The following is a 19,453-nucleotide window of genomic DNA, read 5'->3' on the forward strand; positions in this document are numbered from 1 at the left end:
TCACCCCTGGCTGGCGTAGCTCAGTGGATTGAGTGTGGGCTGCGAACCGAAGTGTCGCAGGTTCGATTCCCAGCCAGGGTACATGCCTGGGTTGCAGGCCATGACCCCCAGCAACCGCACATTGATGTTTCTCTCTCACTCTCTTTCTCCCTCCCTTCCCTCTCTAAAAATAAATAAATAAAATCTTTAAAAAAATAGTCAAACTCATAGAAGTGTAAAGCATAGTGGTGGTTACCAATGGCTGGGGGGAGGAGAAACGGGGAGTTGCTGTTTAATGAGTATAGAATTTCAGTCATGCAAGATGAAAAAGTTCTACACATTTGCTGTACAAATGCTTTACTGAACAGAACACTTACCAGTTTAAGGGGTTAGATCTCATGTTATATGGTTGTTGTTTTTTTACCATAGTCAAAAATGGAAGCTGTAGTCCTGAACTATTAATAATTGTTTTAATATATAAATAGTCTAAATGCACCAATTAAAATACAGACTATGGCAGAGTGGATTAAAAGAACAAGGTCTAGGCGCACCCTCCTTGGAGCACGCACCTGACCTTCTCTCCGGCATGCTCTTTTTTGCCTTCTTTCCTCCTAAACTTAGGAGTCCCCACAAGACTTACCACCCCGCTTAAAAGGGAAGCAGCGAGCAGCAGCAGGGGACTCTCCCTTTTGCCTGTGTTAACTTCCTTTCCTGAGTCCACGCAGCCACTACTATAGCGGGTCCACTCTCCGCCTTTTGAGGCTGTTCCATCTCTTCTCACTCTAATAAACCCTGCCACTCTCTATTAAAAAATTTTAAAACCATGGTCTGGTATATGCTGTCTATGAGACATTTACTTCAAACATACAAACATGTGTATATTGAAAGTACCAGTAAATAAATGGATGGGGAAAAAGATTTAACATTGAAAAATGAATTTTTAAAAAAACCACTTTCACGTAAAGTGCACTTCAGAGCAAAGAAAATGACTAGGGATAAAGAGGTGCGTTATACAACATTCATGAAATTACATATTATAAAGACAGAGAACAGATTAGAGGTTAGGGGCTCAGGAAGGAGACAAAGAAGGTAAGAATGGCATAATAAAGGGTTAGAATGAGAGAGCCTTGTGATTGATGCAGTTAAGTGTTTTGTAGTGGTGATTACATGAAGCTACACACACAAGTGCTTATATAAGTGGGGAAACCTGAATAAGGTGTCCATATCAATTTTCCAGATTTTGATATTGTACTTCAGTAATGCACCATTAATACTGGGGAAGACCAGATGAAAGGTACACATGATCTCCCTGTATATTTATAACAACTTCCTATGAATCAAAAATTATATTTATATATATATACACACACACACATATATATGGTATATGTATTTATGTATATGAATATACTTCAAATCTATCCATCTATCTGTCTATTCAGAATCTACTTTTCACTTCTGCCACTACTATGACTAATCCAGCCATTTTCTCTTAGCCAGATTACTGTAACATCCCTCTAACTGGTCTCCTTCCTTCTTCTCTTTCCCTCTTGAAGTTGATTCTCCACACAGCAACCAGAATATTCTCTTTACATGTAGATCAAGTCAAGTTCCTATTCTCCCAACCTCCCAGTGTCTTTTCATCACATAGATTAAAACCCGAAACTCCTATTTTGTCCTAGAAGGCCTACATGATTTGGCCTCTGAATACTCTTGACACTTTCTGTCTCCCTCCTTCTCTACATTCTTTAGTTACACTGGCCTCCTTGCTGTTTTGGAACACACCAAGCAGGTTCACACCTCAGGGCCTTTGTACATTCTCTTCTCTCAACCTGAAATGCTCTTTCTCTAGATATTCATATGGCCTGCTCTCTCGCTTCATTCGGGTCTCTGCTCAGTGTTATCTCATCAGAGACACCTTCCTTGACCACTGTAATAGAAAATAACACCACTCATTCTTTATCCTCTCACCTTGGCTTATCAGTCTCATATCTCTTATCAATATCTGGCGCCATATATATATATATATATATATATATATATATATTTATTTATTTATTTATTTATTTATTTATTTATATTTATAAAATACATTATTTGTTTATTCCCTGCCTGAATAATCCTCTGAAATGCAAACTCCATGAGTGCAGGAACTGTGTTCTGTTCACCACTGTATACCCAGTGCTTAAAGCAGGGCTGGATGCATAGCACTCAATGAATAAATGTTACTGGTAAATGAAAGCATAGGACAAAAAGTAGCAAATAGCCCTGGCTGGTGAGGCTCAGTGGATTGAGTGCCAGCCTGCAAACCAAAGGGACGCCAGTTTGATTCCCAGTCAAGGCACATGCCTGGGTTGTGGACCAGGTCCCCAGTGCGGGGTGCACAAGAGGCAACCACGCATTGATGCTTCTCTCCCTCTCTCTGTCCCTTCCTCTCTCTCTAAAAATGAATAAATAAAATCTCTTTTAAAAGTGTTAACAGTTCAATAGATACTTTGGTTACTTGGCTGCCAGCATTTAGGAAAAACTAGAAGCCACAGGGTTAGGATTGCAGTTATAGCTTTTCTTTTATTTTAAATATATTTTAATTAAGTTATTACAGTTGTCTCGTTTTCCCCCCTTCACTCCCCTCTGCCATGCACACCCCCTCCCACCCACATTCCCCCCTTTAGTTCATGTCCGTGGGTCGTACATATAAGTTCTTCGGCTTCTACATTTCCCATATTATTCTTACCCTCCCCCTTTCTATTTTCTACCTACCATCTATGCTACTTATTCTCTGTACCTTTTCCCCCTCTCTCCCCTTCCCACTCCCCCACTGATAACCCTCCATGTGATCTCCATTTCTGTGGTTCTGTTCCTGTTCTAGTTGTTTGCTTAGTTTGCTTTTGTTTTTGTTTTAGGTGTGGTTGTTAATGATTGTCAGTTTGCTGTCATTTTATTATATATGTTTTTTTATCTTCTTTTTCTTAGGTAAGTCCTTTTAACATTTCATGTAAGGGCTTGGTGATGATGAACTCCTTTAACTTGACCCTATCTGAGAAGTACTTTATCTGCCCTTCCATTCTAAATGAAAGCTTTGCTGGATAGAGTAATCTTGGATTGTAGGTCCTTGCCTTTCATGATTTGGATTACTTCTTTCCAGCCCCATCTTGCCTGCAAGGTCTCTTTTGAGAAATCAGCTGACAGTCTGATGGGAACTCCTTTGTAGATAACTGCCTCCTTATCTCTTGCTGCTTCTAGGATTCTCTCCTTCATTTTAATCTTGGGTAATGTAACTATGATGTGACTTGGTGTGTTCCTCCTTGAACCCAACTTCTTTGGGACTTTCTGAGCTTCCTGGACTTCCTGGAAGTCTATTTCCTTGGCCAGATTGGGGAAGTTCTCTTTCATTATTTGTTCAAATAACCTTTCCACTTGTTGCTCTTCCTCTTCCCCTTCTGGTATAATTCAGATGTTGGAATGTTTAAAGATGTCCTGGAGGTTCCTAAGCTGCTACTCATTTTTTTGAATTCTTGTTTCTCCATTCTTTTTTGTTTGGTTATTTCTTTCTTCCTTCTGGTCCACTGCATTGATCTGAGTCCCAGTTTCCTCCCCACCACTGTTGGTTCCCTGTACATTTTTTCTTTATTTCACTTAGCATAGCCTTCACTTGTCCATCTAATCTGTGACCAAATTCAACCAATTCTGTGAGCATTCTGATTAGCAGTGTTTTCAACTGTGCATCTGATAGGTTGGCTATCTCTTCATTGCTTAGCTGTATTTTTCCTGGAGCTTTGATCTGTTCTTTCATTTGGGCCATTTTTTTTTGTATTGATGCACCTGTTATGTAGTGACGGGCAGAGCCTTAGGTGTTCACCAGGGTGGGGTAACCCAGATGGCTTTGTTGTGACACTGTATGTGGGGCAGGGGTCCGAGAGGGAACAATGGCACTTGCTCTGCTCTCTGCTGGCTTTCAGTCACTTCCCCTGCTTCCCCCAAGCAAACTGGGCCCTTCTGGTGCTGATTCCCATGTGGGTGGGTTTGTGTATGTTCTAGGACCCCGTGGGTCTCTCCAATGAACTCGCTTGTGAGGTTAAGAGTTTCTCCCGCTGCCTCAACCCCCACAGGTGTTTTCAATCGGTGGTTTGAGGCTTTATTTCCTCATGCTGGGGCCAGGGATTGTGTAGTCCATCCAGCTCCCCAGTCATTTTTCCCAGTTTATCTGCATATGAATGTGGGACTGCCCACTCCACCAGCCAGCACCGCAGTCTGGTCGGCCAGCTGCAGCCTTGCACACCCTGCTCCACAATCTGCCACCTTGTTGGGTCCTCCAGCTACCCCTTTGCCATGAATCCTCTCTGCCTGGCTGCCCATCTCCACCCCTCTTACCGGTCTGGGTGAGTGTTTCTTTAACTCCTTGGTTGTGGGACTTCCATACAGTTGGATTTTTTTGTCAGTTCTCGTCGTTTTTTAGTTTTGAATTGTTGTTGTCATCCTTCTTTTGGTTGTATGAAGAGGCACAGTGTGTCTACCTACGCCTCCATCTTGGCCGGCAGTCAGGATTGCAGTTACAGCTTTTCATATGACCTTAGATAATTTTTAAATCATCCCTGGGCTTCAGATTTCTCCTTAATATAAGGAGACTACATAATACGATATCTAATGTTCATTCTTGTTCTATGAATGAAAATAAGCAAATATGATTTACTTCTGATTATACTCCATGGTAGGTACCATTTGAGATTCCGTTCACCCCACACTTCCCTTTCTGTAGGAACTATATGTCCCCGCACTTAGGGCTGGGGCCTATTAGCCATATTTATACCAAATGATCTTGCTTTCCCAGCCATAGATACTCAGATACTGGATTGATATCTGATCCAAACTGAGTGAATCAGAATCGGGAATTGGGATTCAGAAATGCTAGTTTATCTGCTGATTGCCTAAATTTACAATATGTAAACTTGGGAGCTCTAAGATAAGCCATGTTTGGCCATGTGCTGAGGGAGTGAGAAGAACAAAGCACAGAAGTTGAAAGGACCGGAGATAAACAGGAGACTCTCTGACTGTGGGGATTGGCGGTGGAGGAAGATAAAGGAGGAGGAAACCCCCTTTAGCCATTGACAGCTTTTTACTCAAAGTTATAGTTTCTCATGTGCCTACATTATACTTTCTGCCCTTGAGATCCACAAGAACTGACTGTACCCTTAACATAAATTCTTTTCTTTTCCATTTAGTTTGAAGTAGACCTTTATTATTTGCAACCAAAAATCTTTAATCAAGAAAGACACAAATGGGTCAGTGGTCAACAAATAAAATGATGCACAAATTAATTCTCTGCAGCCAGGGGTGTCCAACCTTTTGGTGTCTCTGGGTCACACTGGAAGAACGGTTGTCTCAGACCACACATTAACTACACAGTGACATGTAATCACAAAAAACAATCTCATCATGTTTTAAGTAAATGTATGATTTTATGTTGAGCTGCATTCACAGCCATCCTGGGCTGCATGTGGCCCGCAGGCTGCAGGTTGGACACCCTTGACTAGACATCTTATGCAAAGCATCCTCACCCCAGTTTCACTACATATGTGGATTGATCCTTAGTTAAGTAGAAAATTCATTAACTAAGATATTTCATTCAATAGCCTTTAGTTAACTAAGTCTCTGAGACTAAGATTAGAATCATTCATTTTCAAATAAAAATACAAAAATTCCCTTCCGAAATCAAGTGATTAAAACCTTTTTTCCTAAGCTTCTGTCCCTCTCTGTTAGAGAAGACCACTAAAAATTAAATAGATGTCACTAATTCCTAAGCTGCACTGGATGTTTAGCTGTAAGAAAAGCGTTACACAAATTCTTAGTTTCTATTCCTCTCACCATAATGGTAAAGGGTAGGAGACGGAGAGTTCTAATTAGCTCAAAAATTCCAGAAGGCTAAAATTTTATTCTAGTTGATCCAATGATCTCTGCTCTTACTCCTAAAATCTAAGTTCTATAAGTAAAGAACAATGAGTTAACACAGTAGAGGGAAATTATCTTTACTGTAAAAGGCATGAAACAAAGAACTAGCTTTTCTCCCCCCCCCAAAAGGTAAATAAGAAGCTTTTAGCAACACTATTATTAGGTGTAGTTGTGCACTATCCTGGTTTACTTTGACATTCATTGCAGTTTCTTGTTAGAAGAATTTCATTCCAAAACACCAGAAATGCTGGTTTTCAGAGCTTACTGCATCATATAAATAGAATAAAACTATCAATATACATGCATGCATTATATGATTTGATTATTAATTCAGAACTGAAGAGGAGGGACAGACATCCTGAACTTTTACTAGCTTCAGAGCTGTTGCAACATCATGAACATACTAAGAGTACTAGGTATAACTTTTAACGAACATTTTACTTTCTTACTCTGATGAATTGATGAGAAGAATCTGTAAGTTTACAGAATTTACATGCAAATAATATTACTACTGCAGCTTTTAAAACATCTGAAAGCAGTACACCATAACTATCGGCCCAATTTTGCTTAAACTCTTAACTGGTGTTCAAATCTCTTTTCTTATAATCAGTCCAATACACTTAATATCCTAATTCTCATATACTCAATAGAGCACTTATAAGACATTTTAAACACCTAGATGGTTCCTGCTTTCTTCCCTCCTAGCACTCATTTTAATTCAATATCAGTACTTTTATAGCCAGTAAAGAAGCTCTGATATTACTAACCTCTGGCAGGACCCTGGTTGCTCCTCTCATAGAGTGTAATCTATCAACAGCATGGGTTAGACATCCTACTGAAGGTATTTTTAGCATAAATACTACATCCAGGCTATAACAAATTTTTTATTAATGGGGTCTGAATTAAGGACATTTTATTGTACTGTAATTTGGATACCACTGATTCAGAATATGTGATAATTCAGAAAGGAGCTGAGATTAAATTGACCTTAGTATTATTTGGGAAAAAAGAGTTTGCTAAGCAAATTAATAGTGTAAACAAGATAGAGAAGATATTGAAAGTACTTAAAAGAAAAAATGCTTCCAAGCACATTTAAATACATTAGAAATATATTTTTATATATGTTCATTGATATACTAACTACACATCATTGTCATCTATTAAACCAAGATCCCAAAGGGAAATATTTCGTTAGCCTAGATATAGTTACTACACGTACAGGAGAGCCATGAAAACTGCAGCTCATAAAAAAAAAAACTATTCTAAAATTGAAAACTTCAACCATTTTAGAACTATTCTACCAAAGTTATTGTAAATTAAGAAAAACCTCACTTCCAGACAAGACGGCAGCATAGGCAGACATGGCTTGCCTCTTTGCACAACCACAGCAAAAATTACAATTAAATTATAGAACAACCACCACTCAGAACCAACAGAAATTGGGTTGAATGGAAGTCAGACAACTATGGAATTAAAGAAACCACATCCATCCAGACTGGTAGGAGGGGCACAGGCACGAAACAGGCTGGTCCCACATCCATGTGCCATGGATAAAAATTCAGGAGAGCTATCTCAGGAGCAAGGAGTCCCAGTCTCACACCAGGCCCCACAGCCCAGGGTTCCAGGGCCAGGAAGATAAGTCCCCACAACTTCTGACTGCAAAACCCAGCAGGGATTGAGTTGGTGGAAAAAACTTCTAGAGTCCCAAGAAGTTCCTCTTCAAGAACCCACACAAAGACTCACCTACTCAGACTCACTCCCTCTGGGCTCCAGTGCTGGGGAGGTGGCTTGAGGAGCACTGGTGGCATGCAGAGGGGGTTTGAGGTGTCTGGCATCAAGGCAAGCAGACACCACTGTCCGTTTTCTGGGCCTTTCCCCCACAGAGCCAGCAGACTGGTGCCATATCTGAGACTCCATCAACCTGGCTAACACTGTTTGCCCCACCATGGAGATCCCCAGAAACTCAGTCCCACCCACCTTACTGGCCCACCCAAGCTGCTTTTCCATATGAATGAATGGTCTTGGCTCATCCTTCACAATGTCCTACATCCTCTCAAACAAGTAACAGCCAGCCTCAGTGAACCCCCAGACCCCATATTTCTTATTAAGGGGGTACAGGCCTGGCACCAGTAGTAGCCAGCCTAGATTCACAGCTTGGCTTCACCTGGGGACCTCCAAGCCCAGCACAAGTAGCAGCCACCTCAGATTGCTTTATAGCTTAGGCTAGGTGTCCCCAAGCAAAACACATATGGGGGATGACCTTGCCCTGTACCACCCAGGAAACCCCAGGGCCAATGCACCCAGTGGACAACTACAGACCACACTGGGGCACCACCACCCTGCCCCTGCACAGCTGATCCTCCACAGAGGGTGGAGGTTGGTGGTCAGTAGTCACAGCCAGTCCTTGCAGCTGACTGGCCTGGGTAAATCCCTCCCATTGATTTGCCAACAGCAACCAAGGCTCAACTACAGGGGGAGGGTGTACTCAGCCCACACAAAGGGTGCACCTTGAGTACCAGCTTGGGTGATAGGTGAGGCTGTGCCACTGGGCCCTACAGGACACCTACAACAGGGCACACTACCAAGACACGGAGTCAAAGCAGCTCTACCTAATACATAGAAACAAACCCAGGGAGGCTGCCAAAACAAGGAGACAAAGAAACATGGCCCAATTGAAAGAACAGATTAAAAAGTCCAGAAAAAGAATTAAACAAAATGGAGATAAGCCATCTATATATGCAGAGTTCAAAATACTGGTTATAAGGATGCTCAAGGAACTTAGTGAGGACCTCAGCAGCACAAAGAAGTTCCACTCAGAAACGAAGGATTCACTAATTGAAATGCAGAAACAATTTATAGGGAAACAACAGAGTGGCTGAAACCAAGAGTCAAATCAATGATTTGGAACGTAAGGAAGCAAAAAATAACCAATAAGGACAACAGAAAGAAAAAAGAATCTGAAAAAATGAGGATAGTGTAAGCAGCCTCTGGGATAACTTTAAGCAATTCAACCTTTGCTTCATAGGGGTGCCAGAAGGAGAAGAGAAAGAGCAATAAAATGGAAATCTATTTGAAAAAATCATGAAAGAAAACTTCCCTAATTTGATAAAGGAAATAGACATGCAAGTCCAAGAAGCACAGAGAGTCCCAAAACAAGATGGAGCAAAGAGCCCCCCCCCCAAAACATATTAAAATGCCAAAGGCTAAAGATAAAGAGTTACAAGGGAGGTGTGGGAGAATGGGTGAGAGGTGAGGGGATTAAGAAGTGAATATAGGAGCCCTGGCTGGTGTGGCTCAGTGGATTGAGCACAGGCCTGCGAACCAAAGGGCTGCCAGTTCGATTCCCAGTCAGGGCACATGCCTGGGTTGCAGGCCAGGTCCCCAATGGCAGGCACTTGAGAGGCAACCACATGTTGATGTTTCCCTCTCTCTCTTTCTCCTTCCCTTTCCCCCTCTCTAAAAATAAATAAATAAAATCTTTTTAAAAAAGAAGTAAATATAGGCAGTTACAAAATAGCCATGGGGATGTAAAGTACAGTGTAGGAAAGGGAGTAGCCAAAGAACCTATGTATGGCCCATAGACATGAACAAGGCTGGGAGGATTGCCTGAGGGAGTAGGGGGTGCTAGGTGGAGGGGGACAAAGGGAAAAAATCTGGACAACTATAATAGCATAATCAATAAAATATAATTTAAAAAACCTGAAACATATAAAATCTAACATCTATTTTTTTTACCCCTACTTTTTCTCTTCTATGGACTCACAGGGATGCGTACCAATTTGGCAGTAATACGAATACATTAAATCTACTGATGATGAGCAAAAATAACCCAGTTAATGATAGGCTTGAAAGTACACAGGACAAGGAACAAGATAAGCATCTGTGTGCACATTGAGACATAAAACTAAAACTCGGCAAGAAAAATTAAATGAATTAGTATATAATATATGCCTGGCCCTACAAAGAGCAAGGAACAACTAATAAGTAATGAGACCAGCTTATGTATGGCCAGTGGAATCAAATTTATTACTTACGTCACACCTCATATGTCAACTAGTTTCCGATTTGAAAGATAAACATAGTTCCAGGTAGATGATAGGAAATATCACAGAAGGTAAAAAGAATGCTTTGAATTCCTCAGTTGAAAGATGTTGTATAAACATAAAATGTAGCAATAAGGCAGAATGGAAAAATAGAGAAGGTACACCTTTTTTACTCTAAAATTTAAGAGGACTTCAGGTCAAAATGGAGGTGTAGTTAAAAATGGCTCGCCTCCTTGCACAAGCATACCAAAATTACAACCAAAATTTTAAAACTAAGTATAAATATTTAAAATTTACATGGTAGAAAGTAACAAAGAACTCTGAATTGCTCTGAATGAAAGCATCCCTACTTTTATTCAAAAAGTACCTAAGTTTTGACATCATATTTCCTACAATAAAGAAAATAATTATTTTGGAAGTAAAAAATGTAATGATTCAAAAATTGCCTGAGTTAGAGAACCTGGGTTAGTCTTCTTCATGTTGCTACTTCCAATCAAATCACCCAGTTTCAAGTGCAGCTTATTTGGTATGGATTCAGCTTGGTAGACTATGACAGAAAATATTTCCTGAGTAACTTTTTAAAAAATACAGATCTATTTTGTAAAACTCATTTACGGGCCACAAAACGTAGCTCAGAAGTGACAGTAAGAACAAACCAATATCCACAGTGCTTAGGAAAAGTGGAAACGAGGTCCAGAAAGTGAACGTAATAATGAGGAGCTATGTAATTCAGGGCTGTGAAAGGTTATACATAGCACTACTTAACGTGCAATGGTTTTAATGAAGATTGTCAGAAAACAGCCATTTTCCTCATTATTAACCATGTCAAAATTGAATTGCAAGTTTTCAGTGAATATTTATTGCATTTTAAAAATTGCTACCAGAAGCTTCTATTTCAGAAACAATATCTTGTCACCAAATCCATATGCATATGTTATTAGGAAAACAGGAATGAATCAGATCACAGGGAAACTTTTGGGGGATGAGAGCCCAAAGACAGTTAACAATTTATACTCTAAGATGATATTAAGGAAATGATAACTATGTGTGAGATTATTCTTATGAATATTAGTTTACAACTTATATATGAAGGTTTTGGTTTGCTTTATTTAGTTTGTAGGTACTAAACTTTAAGAATTTCTCTTCTCCACTTTTATTTCTACATGGAATTGGCTGTGGGTATTTTATACTTAATGAAAAGTTATGCTGCAGGAAAATACACTCCAAAAAGAATTGTTGGATCAAAGCCATTTTTCATGTAAGCTTCCATAATAAAATTTAGAGATGTGCTCAGCTGGGAAATTTTTCAATCCATTGACATAATAAAGATGACACTTAAGAATAGAATAACACTTTTAAAATTACATATTTAAAGAAAGTTATATGTAGTTTTAAATGTGTTGGGGAGAAGGATTGGCAGACTGGATGAAAGAAGGAGAAAGTATTAGCCCCCCCAAAAAATATATATATATATATAATACAAAGACAGACAACAGAGTCTAACCACAGGGAAAGGGAGGTCAGGGGTAGGTGAAGGTAAACAAAACACAGGAAGTGGGGACAGAAAGAGACTGTGCTTGGGGCAATGGGCACACGATGCAGTGTGTAGATAATGTATAATTGAGCGTACCCTTGAAACTTGTATGGTTTTGTGAACCAATGTCACCCAATAAATTCAATAAAAATTAAAAATTAAAAAATAGGAAAATTGTAACTTATGGATACATCATTGGAATTCAGTAATGCTCTTCTAACTCCAGACTCAGTAATACGGTAAAAATACTTAGAATTATCTGTTATATAGTAACAGAAATGACAACCCCTTACCCTATTTCACATTGCAGCCACCACTGAAATTTATCAATATATCTAATATCTGTACTTGCCTTAAACAACCATAGTATTTAGAAGTTGACATAAGGTAATTGTAATTTTCTCAGCAGTTTGCCCATTATTTGAATTCACCAGTGCTTTTCCCAAAGATCTTCCCTTTTGATACCAGCATAAGCAGCCAAGAACAGAAATGTGCAATACTTGCATACTAAAAAGGAGAATAACTCCAATGCCTTCAGAATATATTTTGCTTTCAGTTAGCTGGTTAATGTCCAAAAATGATCAAATATTCACTGACTGTGTCTGTGTGGATCATTCTGTTCTCTAACTAAGAACTTCTTTATTTAGCTCACAGCTTATATCTTACATACAGTATGTTCAAAACAACAATTATATTTGTGGAAACTATTAGCTACTGTTAATTAAAGTTTATTAGTAATAACTATAATCAAGAAAGAGTATTGCTTGCAGCAAAAGATATCAAATGAGAGGTATAAGGTAGTATATAGAACACTCAAAAAATTTCAAATTTGGGCATACTGTTCCTTAGAGTAAGTCTATGAATTAAATCGAGATTTCTTTATGTAGTATTTATAATTCCCATATGTGAATTTCTATTGGGGGGCATACCCCTCTTTTGATGTAATAATTATAGTATATTTTCTTATTGTTTTTTTTTCTGTGCACAAACATCAACTTACAATGGTTGACTAAAACCCAGAAGACTTAATGGTCATATAACTAATTGTCAGGACAGCAAAAAGCTATTAGAAGAGCAAGAAAATAAGTTTTGCAGAGGTTTGTAATTACAGATTAAACACTAATGTTAGTTGTTAATTAATAACACATGCATTATTACTAACATTATTAAAACTTAGACATCAATTACAGGACTCTGATATACCCTTTGTCTTTAGAAAATAATAGAAATAGTGGTACTAATTAATAGTACTAAAACTAAGTTATATAATTTAATGGACAAAAAATCATGTTGCTCATAGCATTTCCCTAATGTACTTTGTCAAGAAATAATTTTTAAAGTATACTAATAGTCTAAAGTACTAAACAGATCATCTTATACAAAACATTTAGATTACAACTGTCTCAGGAAACAGTGAAAAAATGAACAGATTATAAAAATATGTGAACTTAATACTTTACATCTGCTTAGAAAATATTCCCACTTGCCTCAGGAAACAGGATGATTATTTTAAATCTGACTTCCATAATATGTACACGTGAAAAGCTATTTCTATTGAATTTATTAGTTTAATATGTAATTTATCATTAAAAGAAAACTATGCCCACTGCAAAGTTCATTGCCACTGAGATTCCCCTCCCCCTTTAGGTTTATCCAGGATAGTAATACTCACAAAGATTAGAAAATCAAGTGCTTTAGTTGAACTCCCCTCTTCCAACAAGGTCTATATTTCTATCAAAAACTAAAACAAGTTTCTGACTTTCTCTTAAAGACTTTTCAACCGAACACCAGCCTTCAAAGATCTTTATTATTTTAGCTCTAAGTCTTTACTACTACTCTTCCAATTGTTGACCATGATGTCACATATATGCATTTTCTTACTCCAGTGGGTAAGCAATTTAACTCCTGGGACCTGCTCTGTTCCATTCTCCACAGTACCTACCTAGCATAGTAATGGGCACTTGGTGAAGAGAGAAAATAAAAGCACGTTGAAATCAATTTTTAAAATAACTAATTCATCCCAGAGTTTACTGGTCAAGTGCCTTGATTTCACTTGCAAAATTAACTATCTTATAATGTGGTTATGACAATTTAGGTAAATGCTCTTAAGTATGTGGCACCTTCATAGCCATGTCATTAAAACAGAATTCTAAATTGGATCCAAATTACTTCCTGCTTCTAAAAGTATGTGAAGATGAACAGCAAGTACCACATAGTGCATTATTATTTCAAATAACTCAGACTTGAATTCATCAAGAGCTTTTCCAAAACAAAACAAAACACTCTTTAACTTTGGAAATCCAACTACTAGAAGCATGTAAGTTTGCCAGTTCACAAAATAATGCTGATGTGCAAGATTATCTTGCAAGTGATATCAGAATTACATTGAGCTTTAAACCATACCGAAGAAGAGTACATCAAACATCATGAAAACTGCCAAAGCAAAGCATTTCATCCAAAACAATCAGGGAGCTGTCAGTCTTGACTTACTCACTAGATAAAGTTATCTAACCACAAATAACATCTATATCCTTTTAAAAAATCTTTAGCTTAAAAGCATTTACCCAAAACTAAATTTAGCTTTTCCATTGTTGCACTTCTTTTCCACTTCTTTCATTTTTTTTGAAAAGAAAAAAAACTGAAATGGCTTAAAAATCAGTATGAAGCAAAGAAAGTCAAATAAAAGGAACCCGTCTTGCATGGTCTGTGCACAGAAGTACCTTGCAACCCAAATTACTAATTAATCTAAATTCAGTCCAATTTTGAAAGGGCTCAGCTGTGAACTGTAAGTTTTTCAGGCATTTGGTTTTAATGAAACAACTTCACTCCACAAAGATAATGTTGGTAATTTTCAAAAAGCGCCTTACAACTTTAGATCTGCATCTAATCACCTGGTCCATAATATAACTTCAGGTCCTTCATGCCAATGTTTTTGTGGAAGCAACTACTGTCAACTGCAGGCTACCGCAGGAAGAACAGATAGATCATAACACATCCTCGCTTTTATTGGGAACATTTTAGGTTTCATCATATTTATTTATAAAGAGGTGTCATTCTGGGTGAAGAGTAATTAGTTGGTAAAATCTGTTTCCCTTGTCACCAATCGACCACTCTTTGTCTACTTCAAGTTTGATGCCACATTGGAAGTCAGGTGGAGTATTTGCTAGTTTGTTTATTATTATTATTATTATTATTATTGTTTTGTTGTTATTGTTATTATTTAATGTAAGTAGTCTTCCTAACTCCAATGTCAGGAGTCAGAAGCCAGGCACATGGCTTTCAGAAGCTCTCAGCACACAAGTAGCATGAAAACTGAAAGTAAGGGGCTCCTCCAGCTGCTGGTTCAAGCCTTGAGGCATGGAGCAACAGCACCCTGAGAATCTACTCTTGAGAAGCCTGTAGTGAGACTGAACCTCCTGAGAGCAAGAGGAGGGAAAAGGGGTGAGCTCGGCACTGGGAAAGTCTTTCCCAGAATCAGGGACCAGGTACAGGATTGTACGTAGAATAACCAGCATCTACGGCATCTAACAAACAGAGCCAGGCCTTAAGCACGACCCCGTATTGCTGGACACCAGGGTTGAGACCAGGGAGCGGTGGTTTTGAGAAGGAACACTATCTCAAATTGGAATGGGGAGCAGCGAACAGATAGATGTAGGAGAGGCGTCAGAAGCTTCTGCAGGAAAAAGCAGCGCTTCGGTCGCCTCCCAGGGCCCCGGAGGTCGGAAACGTGCTCCAGCACCGGGCGAGTGCGGTGCCACTACTCACCCCTACTCTCCTATGGTCCCCGTCGTGGCCCTCCTCGACTCAGCCCCTGCAGGGGCAGCCCCTCCCCCGCCCGCTGCCAGGGGTGGTCTCAGCGGGCGAGAGGAGGCGGCGGCGCAGGTGTCCGTGAGCGCGGGCCAGTGAAGCGCCCCAAGAGGAGCTGGGTGCAAGGGAGGCAATCTGGTGCCCTGCGCTCCCTGGCGCCGCCAACTTCACCACCATCGACGTGGAAGGGCGAGGGGAGGTAATGGAGGGGAGGCCCTCGCCCAGCGGCACGGACCCTCCCGGTATACTAGGCCACAGCTCCGGTGGGACTGCCGCCCCCGGTCCCCTCAGCGACACGACCCCCAGGCCTGATTCCTGTCCCTCAGCCCCCCACAGCCACAGAGCAGCAGCGGCTCCCTCTTGGGCCGCGGTGGCAGCTGCATCCTCGTGCTCCTCCTCCTCTGGCGCCGCTGCCTACACACACAGCCCCGGCGCCTTTAGAGCCAAAAGAGCCTCGGCGCCCTGACTGCCGTCGCCTAGCAACCGCGCGCATGCGCCCCACCCCCGCTGGCGACCGCCGCCACCGCTGGCGCCTCTGTGGGAGCTCAGTCCTCAACCTATGAAACTGCATAAAAGCCCCCTTCCTACAGCCTGGATGAAACATCCTCAAGTTAAGGGTGACATGGGGTGAGCTACGCTATGCTTTGTACATCGGAAGAGGACTTAGGGCTTAGGGACCTTCTCCTGACCCCTCGACCAGCACCTCAGTGGTAGAGAGTGACAGTCACAACAATCTCAACGTATTGTTTAGTTTCTCCTACTCCACTATAATCCATCATTCAGAAGGACTTGCAGAAAACTGTTCTAAATAACTTCTCTGACCATGTTATTCATTTGCATAAGTCCTATGGCCAAGAGACAGACCCACTGAATAGGGTCTAACAGTTCTTGACTACTACACCACCATCCTCAATAGCCTCCCTGCCTTTAGACTTGTCTCACTGCAATCTGTTTTCATAGTTCTACCAGAGTGATCTTTGTCAAACATAAATCTCCTAGTCATCTCCCTCTGGTTTAGAGGATGGGCTTTTGAATTACAGCCAATTTTGGATGTCTGCCGCACCCACCAAGGGACGATTTCCTTGAGCTAGGATGTTTCCTTGAGCTAGGATGCTTAACCTCTATTAATCTGTTTCATCTGTAAAATGGGAATAATTATAGTACGTGTAAAATAGTTATGAGGATTAAATGAGAGAATACACCTAACGTACATAACTTACTCTGGCACAAAGTAAGCACTCAGTAAAAAAATACAACTGTTTTTCAGTAGATCTCATTGCTTATAATAAAGGATAAAGTACAAACTCCCTAGCTTAGTATTACAGGTTCTCTAAGATCTTGCCTCTGTTTAATTAGCCCTTGCTCCTTTCAACTCCCCCTTGGGCACCCAGCTACAGACCAGTCCTTGCAGCTTTTATATCTATAAAGTACTTAGATATATATCCCCAAGGCCCATCTGGGGATGAAATCAATGTAAACTCTCCAATGAATGAGCATGTAAGTATCCAATAATCGTTCCCAAACTATACATGTTAATTTTAAAATATTGACACTGAGAAATGACATGTAGGTAGTGATGGTTTATAAAAATTGTGTAGTTTTGTCCTGGCTGGTATGGCTCAGTGGATTGAGTGCCAGACTGTGAAGCAAAAGGTTGCTGGTTCCCGATCAGGGCACATGCCTGGGTTGTGGGTAGGGTATCCAGTTGGGAGCATGCAAGAGGCCACTGGTCGATGTATCTCTCATACATTGGATATTTGTGTTTGTTTCTTTTACCCTCCCTTCCCCTCTCCCTAAAAATAAATAAATAAAATTTTTAAAAATTGTGTGATTTTATGGGGCTTATTTACTTGATCTTTTTTGAAATTATGCTCACAGTTTCTGTAATGTGTAATGATAAAAATATGACAACAATTTTGAACTTAATACAATGTATAAACATATTTACAAACATCATGTGCCCTGCTAGATGTTTAGTTAATAAAAGATTGAAACATTTTAGGAAGTGTAAAAATAGTTGTACCATGTGTAAGAAGTCTGAGAGGCCAAAGAAGAATTGCTAATGAAAAATTAGTGGTGAGCTCAAGTGGAATATAAGACTAAAATGAAATTTTATGAAGACTAGACAGCCAAAAAATATTGAAAAAAGTGAAGAACAATTGAGAGGGTGAAAAAGAATGAATCACTCTAAGACTAATTAAATAGAAGTACCAGATGGAAATAATCAACAAACTGTAATCAACAGAGAGGATCATAACATAGGGAATATGTATTACAACTGTGAATATGGCAGTGAGCTTGAACAGAGTTCTCACACATTATACCTTTTCTTCCATATGATTCAGACATGCCTTTCAGGTTCAAAGGAAGAAAATTCCTTAGTGTTCAACCTTTTTCAAGGACCATCAAGGACTAGAGGGACAGACCTCTAGCAGAATTTGCTTAGGTCTTCTAAAATCTGTATTTAGTTATATAAAATCTACACTCTACATTGATTGAACTTATTACATTCTACAGTGGATATTTATTATGTCTGCAGTGAAACAAAGGAATAAATATTTAAATTTTGTTAGTCACTGCGCCACTTAAACTCCCTCAATATTTTTCGTGGGGTTTTAATATAAGATCTGACCTTTTTTGCACACATCAGCCTATCTGCCTCTGTGTTAGTGAAGCAAAAACTCCTATCAGCAAAGAGAGACCTATCCACATCAATATGGAATGAAATAAAACATTTATTATGGAGTAAGCGCAACACAGTACATGCATATAGGTAGCCCTCAGACTGCAAAGTCAGGATAAAATTCCACAGAACTTAGATAGTAAAGCAAAATCAAAGTGCACTTGGGAATTGAGGTGGCTATTTGTTTAGCTAATTGACTTTCTCCAAAAGAATAAACCACCCCTCTCTAGCTACCATCCTGAGTCCCCAAGCGTGTGCGCGCTCATTGTCATCTGGTCTGGCCCAGACCCCCGAGCACCAACCGTAGTCCCCTGTGAGGCCCTGCGTCCTCTCCAACAAGGTGAAAGAAACTGTCCTGAACTGGCAGAAACTCACCAAACTGCAGGCACAAGCGCATTGGTGGGAAAGGGGCTGCTCGTATTTGTAGAAAAAGGAAGGTGGTTCACAGAATGGCTACAGCAGATGATAAAAAACTCCAGTTCTCCTTAAAGAAAGTAGGGGTAAACAATGTCTCTGGTATTGAAGACGTACATATGTTACAGACCAAGGAAGTGTTACCCGCTTTAACAACCCTACAGTTCAGGCCTCTGGCAGTGAACACTGTCAGCATTACTGCCGTGCTGACACATAGCGGCTGATGGAAGTGCTGCCCAGCGTCCTAAACCAGCTTGGTGCAGACAGTCGGACTAGTTGAAGGGCACTGGCTGAGGCTCTGCCCAAACAATCCGTGCATGGAAAAGCACCGCTTGCTACCAGAGAAGAGGACGGGGATGAAGTTCCGGATCTTGTGGGCAATTTTGATGAGGTTTCCAAGAAAGAAGCAAACTGATTGAGTCAACTCAGTTTGAGACTTCAGAAGAAGATAAACTTGAAGAAGGTATTGGCCGCTGCTATTTTATATTATGACTGTTTTTTCAAATTTTGTTTATGGATCTAATAAAATCTTGATCTCTAATATTTTTAAGCCCAAGGCCCTTGGACACAACAGCTTTCTTCAGTTTTTGCTTCTACACATATTGTTCTTCACAGCTAATTAAGCTTAAGAAGCCTGGGGATAAAGTTTGAAACAAAGGTTAATAAAGTTGTTTGCCTAAATAAAAAAAGAATGAAAGTCTTCTTTTTCTTCCCAAGATACACCTAGAATCTTCCTGAAACAGTTGCACCTGGAGATGGGCTCCCACATGAACTCTGTACATATATCTTTACATTTCAAAGAAGAATATGGCCCATGAACTTGGAAACAGGTCAATATTATAAGACTGGGCACTGAGCCCTTCTAGACCCTGGAGAAATTTATCTACATTCCAAAATTTAAAGAAGAGATTTGGGCACACTATATTCTCCCAAAAGACACCCTAAGAAGTGAAAGACAGGAAAACGGCCTCTTTCTTCTTTGCTCACCTTTATTTACCTTTACAATTCAACAAGTCCTTCAAAAACAGAACCCTGTGGAGGTGCATT

General features: G+C 39.9%; 1 protein-coding gene and 1 pseudogene across 1 annotated transcript in view; one reads left to right on the top strand and one right to left on the bottom strand.

Moving 5' to 3' along the window:
• Positions 1 to 15,660, bottom strand: part of ZC3H12B (zinc finger CCCH-type containing 12B) — a 93,285-nt gene extending 77,625 nt beyond the window's left edge. The window contains exon 1 of the mRNA XM_045847538.1: positions 15,268 to 15,660. The gene's annotated coding sequence lies outside the window, so the exon portion shown is untranslated. The remainder of the gene's footprint in view (positions 1 to 15,267) is intronic.
• Positions 15,130 to 18,821, top strand: LOC123824255 (annotated as a pseudogene).
• The last annotated feature ends 632 nt before the right edge of the window (positions 18,822 to 19,453 follow it).

Source organism: Phyllostomus hastatus, unplaced genomic scaffold (assembly GCF_019186645.2).
Source record: "Phyllostomus hastatus isolate PE091 unplaced genomic scaffold, TTU_PhHast_1.1 phas_contig_551, whole genome shotgun sequence".
Taxonomy (NCBI): domain Eukaryota; kingdom Metazoa; phylum Chordata; class Mammalia; order Chiroptera; family Phyllostomidae; genus Phyllostomus; species Phyllostomus hastatus.